Below are 13,161 nucleotides of genomic sequence, written 5' to 3'. Positions count from 1 at the left end.
GCGGCGGCGGGTGTGGTGGGTAATCGGCGGCGGTGAGCAGGGGAGGGTGCGGGGGGTCGGTGGCGGCCAGTGGAGCGGGAGAGAGGGTGCGGGGGGTGCTCGGCTGCGAGGGGGGGCGGATCTGGCGAGGTGGGATAGCGATCGAGATGGAGGGGGATCGAGATCGAGTGTCCATGAAATTTAAAAATATTCATGAGTTCAAAAAGTGCCCATGAAATACAATCGAGAAATGAAGGCTACAATTTAAATACAATCGATCTTAGCTAGCTATCTGTTCACAATCTTCTTGCCCTTATTTTTCGTAAATGGAGTTCTTCTCTTGAACGGAGGTCCTTAAGGTAGGGTGGTCCTGCCTCTTCTTGTGGTGTATGTTGATACTTCATCGTCGTCGTCATCTTCCATCTTCGGGTCGCCGTACTTGTCGAAGTCTTTCTCATTGGCGACTCCATCCATTCCGATGATCTTCCTTTTGCCTCTCCTCACGAAAACACGACTGGGCTTTGGCGGGTCGGTAATGAAGAAGCATTGGTCCACTTGGGAAGCCAGTACCCATGGCTCATTTTTCGTGGTGACGTTTGCGCCCGCGGTCTTGGATTTGGCTTCGGGTATAACCATGGTGGTGAAATATCGGTCTTCTTTTATGACGCTCTTGGCCCATCTGACACGGAACATCGGGACCTTCTCTCCAGCGTAGCTCAGCTCCCAGATCTCCTCAATCCTTCCGTAGTATCTGTCCTTGTCGTTACCGGTGTAGGATTCCATCGTTACACCGGAGTTCTGATAACCATCGCTCTTCATGTCCTTTCCCTCGGTGTAGAATGTGTAGCCGTTGATATCGTACGCCTCATACGTCATCAGGTTTTGTTCGGCGCCCTGTGACAAGGCGAATATGAGTTGTTCTTCCGCGGAAGAATCCTCATGTAAAGGGTACGATAGAAGCTTTTGCTTGAACCAACGCGTGGAACATGAGTTGTGCTCTTTGATTATATCTCCGTCTGTCCTCTGTTGGCCTCGGTCATTGTACGTCTTCTCAATAAAGGTTTTGTGCTCTACCACCCAAGGATCGACCACATCTATGTGTTGTAGCGCGACTAGGTTTGCTCTTTCAAAGTCGACGAGTCGACCCTCGAAGTCGACATGCATTTCACGGTGACCCTCACGGTGACCCCCATCCAGCGAGCCTGTTGAGGTGCCTGTTGACGGGTAGACCAACGGGGTTCTCGATGCCTAGATAATTCGTGCAGTAGGAGATGCACTCTTTGGTCAGAAAGCCCCTGGCTATGCTTCCCTCTGGACGTGACATGTTGCGAACGTATCCTTTGATGACACCATTCATCCTTTCGAACGGCATCCTTATGTGCAGGAACGTCGGCCCGAGGTGGATGATATCCTCCACGATATGGACCAGCAGATGCACCATAACGTCGAAGAATGCGGGCGGGAAGTACATCTCAAGCTCGCATAGTATCACCATGATCTCTTCCTGTAGCCTTCTGAGTTGCCTCACGCCAACCGACTTCAGAGAGATGACGTCGAAAAAGTTGCATAGGCCAAATAGCATTTCAGGATGTGCGCGTCCATGATCCCACGGATTGCAACTGGAAGTATCTGCATCATCAGCACGTGATAGTCGTGAGACTTCATCCCGCTGAACATCTGCTTCGCTGGGTCTAGGTATCTGCTTATCTTCCCCGCGTAACCGTAAGAAAGTTTTACTCCTACGAGGCAGGTGAAAAACTGATCGATCTCCTCCTGACTTAGAGTGATGCACGCGGGAGGGTAGTCATTTCCGGTCTTCTTGGCCTTTTTGCCTTTGCGATGACTTTCTGTGTCCTGCTTCGCCTCATCATCATCATCATCATCATCATCATTAGCGTGAAGCTCCTCCCTGATGCCCATTGATTTCAAGTCTGCCCTTGCTTTCGGCCCATCTTTCGTCCTCTCTGGCATGTTGAGCAGGGTACCAAGCAGACTCTCGCACATGTTCTTCGTGATATGCATGACATCAAGGCTGTGAGGCACATGGTGGATCTTCCAGTACGGCAAGTCCCAAAAAACAGACCTTGTTTTCCATACCTTTAGCAGCGGCTCTAGCGCCTTTCGCTTCTTTCCCGGCTCTGGCGCCTTTTGCTTCTTTCCCGGCAGTGGGCAATCTTTCCAATTTTTCAACAGCTCGTCTATTTCCTCGCCGCTCCTCGTACGCGGGCGTCTTCGGGGTTCGGTTTCACCATCAAACAGATCCTTGCGTTTCCTCCACGGGTCATATACACTTATCTCCGTCTCGTTCTTTTGAAGCATCTCGGCCTTCGCGGAGCTCAAAAACCTATTCACGATGCCTTCGGTCATCGTGCGGACCATGGTCGCCTGCGCGGTAGAGCAAAATGATATTTTAGAACTAAGAAAAAATTTGGCATGACTTTCCCTAAAAATAGGACCAAAAAGAATGCATAGTGCCAAAATTCGCGCCGAAACAGAAATGAATCAACATTCCAGCAAAATATTGGCAACTATCGCATTTCAAATACCGGTACCTGCAAACACAAACATATATGCAACACCACAAACATATGCAACAACACGAACATACATAGATCTAGCTAGGACATAAAAAGTGCATGTGCACGTTATTGGAGGGAGAACAACATAAAGATAGCTTCCCCCTTACTTACCTATCAAAAAAAGGTAATTTAACCACTTAATTTGGATGAATCTATGGTGCAAATGAGGTGAGGAGGAGGAGGCGGCCGAGACAAGCTTGGAGGAGGAGGTGGAGAGAATGAAGTGGGGAAAGTGAATGGGTAGGTGTGGCTGTCCAAAATATCTAGCTGGTCCCAGGTTACTAATGGCGCACCACCTACAAATGCGCCATTAGTAACCCTGGTTAGTAATGGCGCACCTACTGGTGGTGCTCCATTATTAGTTTTGCAAAAAACTAATTATATATATATATATATATATATATACTAATGGCGCACCGGGGCACAGTGCGCCAGTACTAGTTTAAACTAGTAATGGCGCACTATTCCCCGGTGCACCATTAGTAGTTTTGCAAAAAAAGAATAAAAAAATATAATAGTGGCGCACTATGTGGCTGGTACGCCATTACTAGTTAGAAGTAATGGCGCACTGTGCTCTGGTGCGCCATTAGTATGTTTGAAAAAAAATTACTAGTGGCGCACAATCTGTCTGGTGCGCCATTAGTGTCTTCCACACTAATGGCGCACCAGCACATGGTGCACCACTGCTATATAGTAGTGGCGCACCACATGTCTGGTGCGCCATTAGTGGCCATTTCATCTATAGACCTTTTTCAAGTAGTGCTAGGCGCATGGGCCCAAGGGGGGATGCGCCCAGCCCTCTAAGCGCTGATTCCCTTCCCTCCATGGCCCATGAGGCCCTCCGGGAGAGGTGGCCCCTCCCGGTGGACCCCCGGAACCCTTCTGGTGGCCCCGGTACAATATCGCTATGCCCCTGAAACTTTCCGGTGACCGTATTACAACTTCCCATATATAAATCTTCACCTCCGGACCATTCTGGAACTCCTCGTGACGTCCGGGATCTCATCCGGGACTCCGAACAACATTCGGTAATCACATACAAGTCTTCCTAATAACCCTAGCGTCACCGAACCTTAAGTGTGTAGACCCTACGGGTTCGGGAATCACGCAGACATGACCGAGACAGCTCTCCGGCCAATAACCAACAGCGGGATCTGGATACCCATGTTGGCTCCCACATGTTCCACGATGATCTCATCGATGAACCACGATGTCGAGGATTCAAGTAATCCCATATACAATTCCCTTTGTCAAACGGTACGTTACTTGCCCAAGATTCGATCGTCGGTATCCCAATACCTCGTTCAATCTCGTTACCGGCAAGTCACTTTACTCGTTACGTAATGCATGATCCCATGACCAACCACTTGGTCACATTGAGCTCATTATGATGATGCATTACCGAGTGGGCCCAGAGATACCTCTCCGTCATACAGAGTGACAACTCCCAGTCTCGATTCGTGTCAACCCAACAGACACTTTGGAGATACCCGTAGTGTACCTTTATAGTCACCCAGTTACGTTGTGACGTTTGGTACACCCAAAGCACTCCTACGGTATCCGGGAGTTACACAATCTCATGGTCTAAGAAACTGATACTTGACATTAGAAAAGCTTTAGCAAACGAACTACATGATCTTGTCCTATGCTTAGGATTGGATCTTGTCCATCACATCATTCTCCTAATGATGTGATCCCGTTATCAATGACATCCAATGTCCATAGTCAGGAAACCATGACTATCTGTTGATCAACGAGCTAGTCAACTAGAGGCTCACTAGGGACATGTTGTGGTCTATGTATTCACACATGTATCACTATTTCCGGTTAATACAATTATAGCATGAACAATAGACAATTATCATGAACAAGGAAATATAATAATAATCATTTTATTATTGCCTCTAGGGCATATTTCCAATAGTCTCCCACTTGCACTAGAGTCAATAATCTAGTTACACTGTGATGAATCGAACACCCATAGAGTTTTGGTGTTGATCATGTTTTGCTCGCGGAAGAGGTTTAGTCAACGGATCTGCGACATTTAGATCCGTATGCACTTTGCAAATATCTATGTCTCCATCTTAAACATTTTCACGAATGGAGTTGAAGCGACGCTTGATGTGCCTAGTCTTCTTGTGAAACATGGGTTCCTTGGCAAGGGCAATAGCTCCAGTGTTGTCACAGAAGAGAGTGATCGGCCCCGACGTATTGGGAATAACTCCTAGGTCGGTGATGAACTCCTTCATCCAGATTGCTTCATGCGCTGCCTCCGAGGCTGCCATGTACTCCGCTTCACATGTAGATCCCACCACGACGCTCTGCTTGCTGCTGCACCACCTTACTGCCCCACCATTCAAAATATACACGTATCTGGTTTGTGACTTAGAGTCATCCAGATCTGTGTCGAAGCTAGCATCGACGTAACCCTTTATGACGAGCTCTTCGTCACCTCCATAAACGAGAAACATATCCTTAGTCCTTTTCAGGTACATCAGGATATTCTTGACCGCTGTCCAGTGTTCCATGCCGGGATTACTTTGGTGTCTTGCAATCAAACTTACGGCAAGGTTTACATCAGGTCTGGTACACAGCATGGCATACATAATAGACCCTATGGCCGAGGCATAGGGGATGACACTCATCTTTTCTATATCTTCTGTCGTGGTCGGGGATTGAGATGAGCTCAATTTCACACCTTGCAACACAGGCAAGAACCCCTTCTTGGACTGGTCCATATTGAACTTCTTCAATATCTTGTCAAGGTATGTGCTTTGTGAAAGACCTATGAGGCGTCTCGATCTATCTCTATAGATCTTGATGCCTAATATATAAGCAGCTTCTCCAAGGTCCTTCATTGAATAACACTTATGCAGGTAGACCTTTATGCTGTCCAAAAGTTCTATATCATTTCCCATCAAAAGTAAGTCATCCACATATAATATGAGAAATGCTACAGAGCTCCCACTCACTTTCTTGTAAACGCAGGCTTCTCCATAAGTCTGCATAAACCCAAACGCTTTGATCATCTCATCAAAGCGAATGTTCCAACTCCGAGATGCTTGCACCAGCCCATAAATGGATGGCTGGAGCTTGAATACCTTGTTAGCATTCTTAGGATCGACAAAACCTTCCGGCTGCATCATATACAGTTCTTCCTTAAGATAGCCGTTAAGGAATGCCGTTTTGACGTCCATTTGCCATATCTCATAATCATAGTATGCGACAATTGCTAACATGATTTGTACGGACTTCAGCTTCGCTACGGGAAAGAAAGTCTCATCGTAGTCAACCCCTTGAACTTGCCGATAACCCTTAGCGACAAGTCGAGCTTTATAGATGGTAACATTACCATCTGCGTCCGTCTTCTTCTTAAAGATCCATTTATTTTCTATCGCTCGCTGATCGTCGGGCAAGTCTGTCAAAGTCCATACTTTGTTTTAATACATGGATCCTATCTCGGATTTCATGGCTTCTAGCCATTTGTTGGAATCTGGGCCCACCATCGCTTCTTCATAGTTCGAAGGTTCACCGTTGCCTAACAACATGATTTCCAGGACAGGGTTGCCATACCACTCTGGTGTGGAACATGTCCTTGTGGACCTACGAAGTTCAGTAGTAACTTGATCTGAAGTACCATGATCATCATCATTAATTTCCTCTCTAGTCTGTGCAGGCACCATAGGAACATCTTCCTGAGCTGCGCTACTTACCAGTTCAAGAGGTAGTACTTCATCAAGTTCTTTTTTCCTCACACTTACTTCTTTCGAGAGAAACTCTTTCTCCAGAAAGGACCCGTTCTTGGCAACAAAGATCTTGCCTTCGGATCTGACGTAGAAGGTATACCCAATGGTTTCCTTAGGGTATCCTATGAAGACGCATTTTTCCGACTTGGGTTCGAGCTTTTCAGGTTGAAGTTTCTTGACATAAGCATCGCATCCCCAAACTTTTAGAAATGACAACTTAGGTTTCTTTCCAAACCATAATTCATATGGTGTCATCTCAACGGATTTAGACGGTGCCCTATTTAAAGTGAATGCAGCTGTTTCTAAAGCGTATCCCCAAAATGATAGCGGTAAATCGGTAAGAGACATCATAGACCGCACCATATCCAATAGAGTGCAATTATGATGTTCGGACACACCGTTATGCTGAGGTGTTCCAGGCGGCGTGAGTTGTGAAACAATTCCACATTTCCTCAAGTGCGTACCAAACTCGTGACTTAAATATTCTCCCCCACGATATGATCGTAAGAACTTTATTTTTCTGTCATGTTGATTCTCTACCTCATTCTGAAATTCCTTGAACTTTTCAAAGGTCTCAGACTTGTGTTTCATTAAGTAGACATACCCATATCTACTTAAGTCATCAGTGAGAGTGAGAACATAATGATATCCACCGCGAGCCTCAACGCTCATTGGACCGCACACATCAGTATGTATAATTTCCAATAAGTTGGTTGCTCGCTCCATTGTTCCGGAGAACGGAGTCTTGGTCATTTTTCCCATGAGGCATGGTTCGCATGTGTCAAATGATTCAAAATCAAGAGACTCCAAAAGTCCATCAGTATGGAGCTTCTTCATGCGTTTGACACCAATGTGACCAAGGCGGCAGTGCCACAGATACGTGGAACTATCGTTATCAATCTTACATCTTTTGGTATTCACACTATGAATATATGTAACATCACGTTCGAGATTAATTAAGAATAAACCATTGACCAGAGGGGCATGACCATAAAACATATCTCTCATATAAATAGAACAATCATTATTCTCAGATTTAAATGAGTAGCCATCTCGCATTAAACGAGATCCAGATACAATGCTCATGCTCAAAGCTGGCACTAAATAACAATTATTGAGGTTTAAAACTAATCCTGTAGGTAAATGTAGAGGTAGCGTGCCGACGGTGATCACATCGACCTTGGAACCATTCCCGACGTGCATCATCACCTCGTCCTTCGCCAGTCTCCGCTTATTCCGCAGCTCCTATTTTGAGTTACAAATATGAGCAACCGCACTGGTATCAAATACCCAGGAGCTACTACGAGTACTGGTAAGGTACACATCAATAACATGTATATCACATATACCTTTGGTGTTGCCGGCCTTCTTATCCGCTAAGTACTTGGGGCAGTTCCACTTCTAGTGATCGTTCCCTTTGCAATAAAAGCACTCAGTCTCAGGTTTGGGTCTGTGCTTTGGCTTCTTCCCGGCAACTGGTTTACCGGGCGCGGCAACTCCCTTGCCGTCCTTCTTGAAGTTCTTCTTACACTTGCCTTTCTTGAAACTAGTGGTTTTATTGACCATCAACACTTGATGTTCCTTTTTGATTTCTACCTTTGCTGATTTCAGCATTGAAAATACCTCAGGAATAGTTTTCACCATCCCCTTCATATTGTAGTTCATCACAAAGCTCTTGTAGCTAGGTGGGCGCGACTGAAGGATTCTGTCAATGACCGCCTCATCCGGGAGGTTAATGTCCAGCTGGGATAAGCGGTTGTGCAACCCAGACATTTTGAGTATGTGCTCGCTGACAGAACTATTTTCCTCCATCTTACAACTATAGAACTTGTCGAAGACTTCATATCTCTCGACCCGGGTGAGGGAGTCCTGGATTAGGGGGTGTCCGGATGGCCGGACTATGACCTTTGGCCGGACTCCCGGACTATGAAGATACAAGATTGAAGACTCCGTCTCGTGTCCGGATAGGACTTTCCTTGGCATGGAAGGCAAGCTTGGCGATACAATATGAAGATCTCCTCCCATTGTAACCGACTCTGTGTAACCCTAGCCCTCTCCGGTGTCTATATAAACCGGAGAGTTTTAGTCTGTAGGACGAACAACAATCATACCATAGGCTAGCTTCTAGGGTTTAGCCTCTCTGATCTTGTGGTAGATCAACTCTTGTACTACCCATATCATCAATATTAATCAAGCAGGAGTAGGGTTTTACCTCCATCGAGAGGGCCCGAACCTGGGTAAAAACATCGTGTCCCTTGTCTCCTGTTACCATCCACCTAGACGCACAGTTCGGGACCCCCTACCCGAGATCCACCGGTTTTGACACCGACACCGGGCATGACCTTGGAAAACCATTTTCAGCTCTTGGAACATCTCATATCCTCTGTGCTGCTCAAAACGCTTTTGGAGCCCCGGTTCTAAGCTGTAAAGCATGCCGCACTAAACGAGGGAGTAATCATCAACACGCGACTGCCAAGAGTTCATAACGTCTTGGTTCACTGGGACGGGTGCTTCACCTAGCGGTGCTTCTAGGACATATGCTTTCTTGGCAGTTATGAGGATGATCCTCAGGTTCCGGACCCAGTCCGTATAGTTGCTGCCATCATCTTTCAGCTTGCTTTTCTCTAGGAACGCGTTGAAGTTGAGGTTGACATGAGCGTGGGCCATTTGATCTACAAGACATTTTGCAAAGGTTTTAGACTAAGTTCATGATAATTAAGTTCATCTAATCAAATTATTTAATGAACTCCCACTCAGATTAGACATCCCTCTAGACATCTAAGTGATACATGATCCGAGTCAACTAGGTCGTGTCCGATCATCACGTGAGACGGAATAGTCATCATCGGTGAACATCTCTATGTTGATTGAATCTTCTATATGATTCATGTTCGACCTTTCGGTCTCTTGTGTTTCGAGGCCATGTATGTACATGCTAGGCTCGTCAAGTCAACCTAAGTGTTTTGCATGTGTAAATCTGTCTTACACCCGTTGTATGCGAATGTTAGGATCTATCACACCCGATCATCACGTGGTTCTTTGAAACAACAAACTTTCACAACGGCGCATAGTTAGGGGGAACACTTTCTTGAAATTGTTATGAGGGATCATCTTATTTACTACCGTTGTTCTAAGCAAATAAGATGCAAAAACATGATAAACATCACATGCAATCAAATAGTGACATGATATGGCCAATATCATTTTTGCTCTTTGATCTCCATCTTCGGGGCGCCATGATCATCATCGTCACCGGCATGACACCATGATCTCCATCATCATGATCTCCATCATCGTGTCTCCATGAAGTTGTCTCGCCAACTATTACTTCTACTACTATGGCTAACGGTTTAGCAAAGAAGTAAAGTAATTACATGGCGTTATTCAGTGACACGCAGGTCATACAATAAATAAAGACAACTCCTATGGCTCCTGCCGGTTGTCATACTCATCGACATGCAAGTCGTGATTCCTATTACAAGAACATGATCAATCTCATACATCACATATATTTCATTCATCACATCCTTTTGGCCATATCACATCACAAGGCATATGCTGCAAAAACAAGTTAGACGTCCTCTAATTGTTGTTGCAAGTTTTTACATGGCTGCTATAGGGTTCTAGCAAGAACGTTTCTTACCTACGCCAAAACCACAACGTGATATGCCAATTTCTATTTACCCTTCATAAGGACCCTTTTCATCGAATCCGATCCGACTAAGGTGGGAGAGACAAACACCCGCTTGCCACCTTATGCAACTAATGCATGTCAGTCGGTGGAACCCGTCTCACATAAGTGTACGTGTAAGGTCAGTCTGGGCCGCTTCATCCCACGATGCTGCCGAAACAAGATAAGACTAGTAGTGGCAAGTAAATTGACAAAATCTATGCCCACAACAAAATTGTGTTCTACTCGTGCATAGAAACTACGCATAGACCTAGCTCATGATGCCACTGTTGGAGATCGTTGCAGAAAATAAAAATTTTCTACGCATCACCAAGATCAATCTATGGAGTCATCTAGCAACGAGAGAGAGAGGAGTGCATCTACATACCCTTGTAGATCGCGAGCGAAAGCTTTCAAGAGAACGGGGTTGATGGAGTCGTACTCGTCGTGATCCAAATCACCGAAGATCCTAGCACCGAACAGACGGCACCTCCGCGTTCAACACACGTATGGAGCGGAGACATCTCCTGCGCCTTGATCCAGCAAGGAGGAGGGAGAGGTTGAGGAAGAAAGCTCCAGCAGCAGCACGACGGCGTGGTGGTGATGGAGAGGCAGTACTCCGGCAGGGCTTCGCCAAGCTTCTACGGAGGAGGTGAGGTGTTGGGGAGGGGAGGGGCTGCATGATGACCAACAAGTATAGGGGATCTATCGTATTCCTTTCGATAAGTAAGAGTGTCGAACCAAACGAGGAGCAGAAGGAAATGATAAGCGGTTTTCAGCAAGGTATTATCTGCAAGTACTGAAATAAGTGGTAACAGATAGTTTTGTGATAAGATAAATTGCAATGAGCAAAAAAGTAACAAAAGTAAATAAAGTGCAACAAGGTGGCCCAATCCTTTTTGTAGCAAAGGACAAGCCTGGACAAACTCTTATAATAGGAAAAGCGCTCCCGAGGACACATGGGAATATCGTCAAGCTAGTTTTCATCCCGTTCATATGATTGCATTCGGTACTTTGATAATTTGATATGTGGGTGGACCGGTGCTTGGGTACTGCCCTTACTTGTACAAGCATCCCACTTATGATTAACCTCTATTGCACGCATCCGCAACTACAACAAAAGTATTAAGGTAAACCTAACCATAGCATGAAACATATGGATCCAAATCAGCCCCTTACGAAGCAACGCATAAACTAGGGTTTAAGCTTCTGTCACTCTAGCAACCCATCATCTACTTATTACTTCCCAATGCCTTCCTCTAGGCCCAAATAATGGTGAAGTGTTATGTAGTCGACGTTCACATAACACCACTAGAGGCTAGACAACATACATCTTATCAAAATATCGAACGAATACCAAATTCACATGACTACTAATAGCAAGACTTCTCCCTTGTCCTCAGGAACAAACATAATTACTCACAAAGCATATTCATGTTCATAATCAGAGGGGTAATAATATGCATAAAGGATCTGAACATATGATCTTCCACCAAATAAACCAACTAGCATCAACTACAAGGAGTAATCAACACTACTAGCAACCTACTAGCACCAATCCTGGACTTGGAGACAAGAATTGGATACAAGAGATGAACTAGGGTTTGGAGATGAGATGGTGCTGGTGAAGATGTTGATGTAGATTTCCCTCTCCCGATGAGAGGAGCGTTGGTGATGACGATGGTGATGATTTCCCCCTCCCGGAGGGAAGTGTCCCCGGCAGAACAGCTCTGTCGGAGCCCTAGATTGGTTCCGCCAAGGTTCCGCCTTGTGGCGGCGGAGTCTCATCCCGAAAGGTTGCTTCTTTTTTTTCTCATCGAAAGACTTCATATAGGAGAAGATGGGCGTCGGAGAGCCACCAGGGGGCCCACGAGGTAGGGGGCGCGCCTAGGGGGGCGCCCCCACCCTCGTGAGCAAGGTGTGGGCCCCCTGACCTTCATCTTTGGCGATGATTTTTCTTTATTTATTTTAAGGTATTCCGTGGAGTTTCAGGACTTTTGGAGTTGCATAGAATAGGCCTCCAATATTTGCTTCTTTTCCAGCCCAGAATTCCAGCTGCCGGCATTCTCCCTCTTCATATAAACCTTGTAAAATAAGAGAGAATAGCCATAAGTATTGTGACATAACATGAAATAACAGCCCATAATGCAATAAATATTGTCATAAAAGCATGATGCAAAATGGACGTATCAACTCCCCCAAGCTTAGACCTTGCTTGTCCTCAAGCGAAAAGCCGATAACAATAAATATGTCCTCATGTTTAGAGGTAGAGGCGTCGATAAAAATAAAATACAGACATGAAGGCATCATGATTATTTCTATAACAGCAACATATATAGATTTTGTCATATGATTACTCATGTTCAAGTGATGGTCTTTTCACAAAGCCAAAGTATGAATCAGAAACCTTATTGAGCACCAACAAATTATAACCTCAGTCATTGAAGCAATTGCAATTTATCGTAACATCGGAAAGAGTCTATGTCAGAGCTTAAAAGCAAGTCCACATACTCAACTATCACTTAGTCCTTCATAATTGCTAACACTCACGCGATACTTGTGGTTATAGAGTTTTAATCGGACACAGAGAAAGATAGGGGCTTATAGTTTTGCCCCACAACCTTTTACCTCAAGGGTAATGTCAACAATAATAATTCATGCTCCCCTACATCCAATTAGATATATATATATATATATATATATATATATATATATATATATATATATATCATACTCTTTCCAACATGCTGAGCTTGCCAAAGGATAAAATGAAAAAGGAAAGGTGAGGATCACCGTGACTCTTGTATAAGGTAGAGGATAATAATAAAAGATAGGCCCTTCGCAGAGGGAAGCAGAGGTTGTCATGCGTGTTTAGGGTTGATGCACAAAATCTTAATGCAAAAGAACGTCACTTTATATTGCCCCTTGCATGTGGACCTTTATTATGCAGTCCGTCGCTTTTATTATGTCCACAACAAGTTCGTACAAATCTTATTTCTCCGCACTAATAAGTCATGCATATTTAGAGAGCAATTTTCATTGCTTGCACCGATGACAACTTACTTGAAGGATCTTACTCAATCCATAGGTAGATATGGTGGACTCTCATGGCAAAACTGGTTTAAGGGTATTTGGAAGAACAAGTAGTATTTCTACTTGGTGCTGAGAATTTGGCTAGCATGAGGGG

At 45.0% G+C, this 13,161-nt stretch overlaps 1 protein-coding gene across 1 annotated transcript in view; it reads right to left on the bottom strand.

Annotated features, from left to right (window-relative positions):
- LOC119339523 overlaps positions 1-13,161 on the bottom strand; it is a 53,016-nt gene that overhangs the window by 1,440 nt on the left and 38,415 nt on the right. The window lies entirely within an intron of this gene.

This window comes from Triticum dicoccoides, chromosome 7B, assembly GCF_002162155.2.
Source record: "Triticum dicoccoides isolate Atlit2015 ecotype Zavitan chromosome 7B, WEW_v2.0, whole genome shotgun sequence".
In the NCBI taxonomy this organism is placed as follows: Eukaryota; Viridiplantae; Streptophyta; class Magnoliopsida; order Poales; family Poaceae; genus Triticum; species Triticum dicoccoides.
The sequence above is the reverse complement of the archived record's forward strand: the minus strand, read 5'-3'. Positions and strand labels throughout refer to the sequence as shown.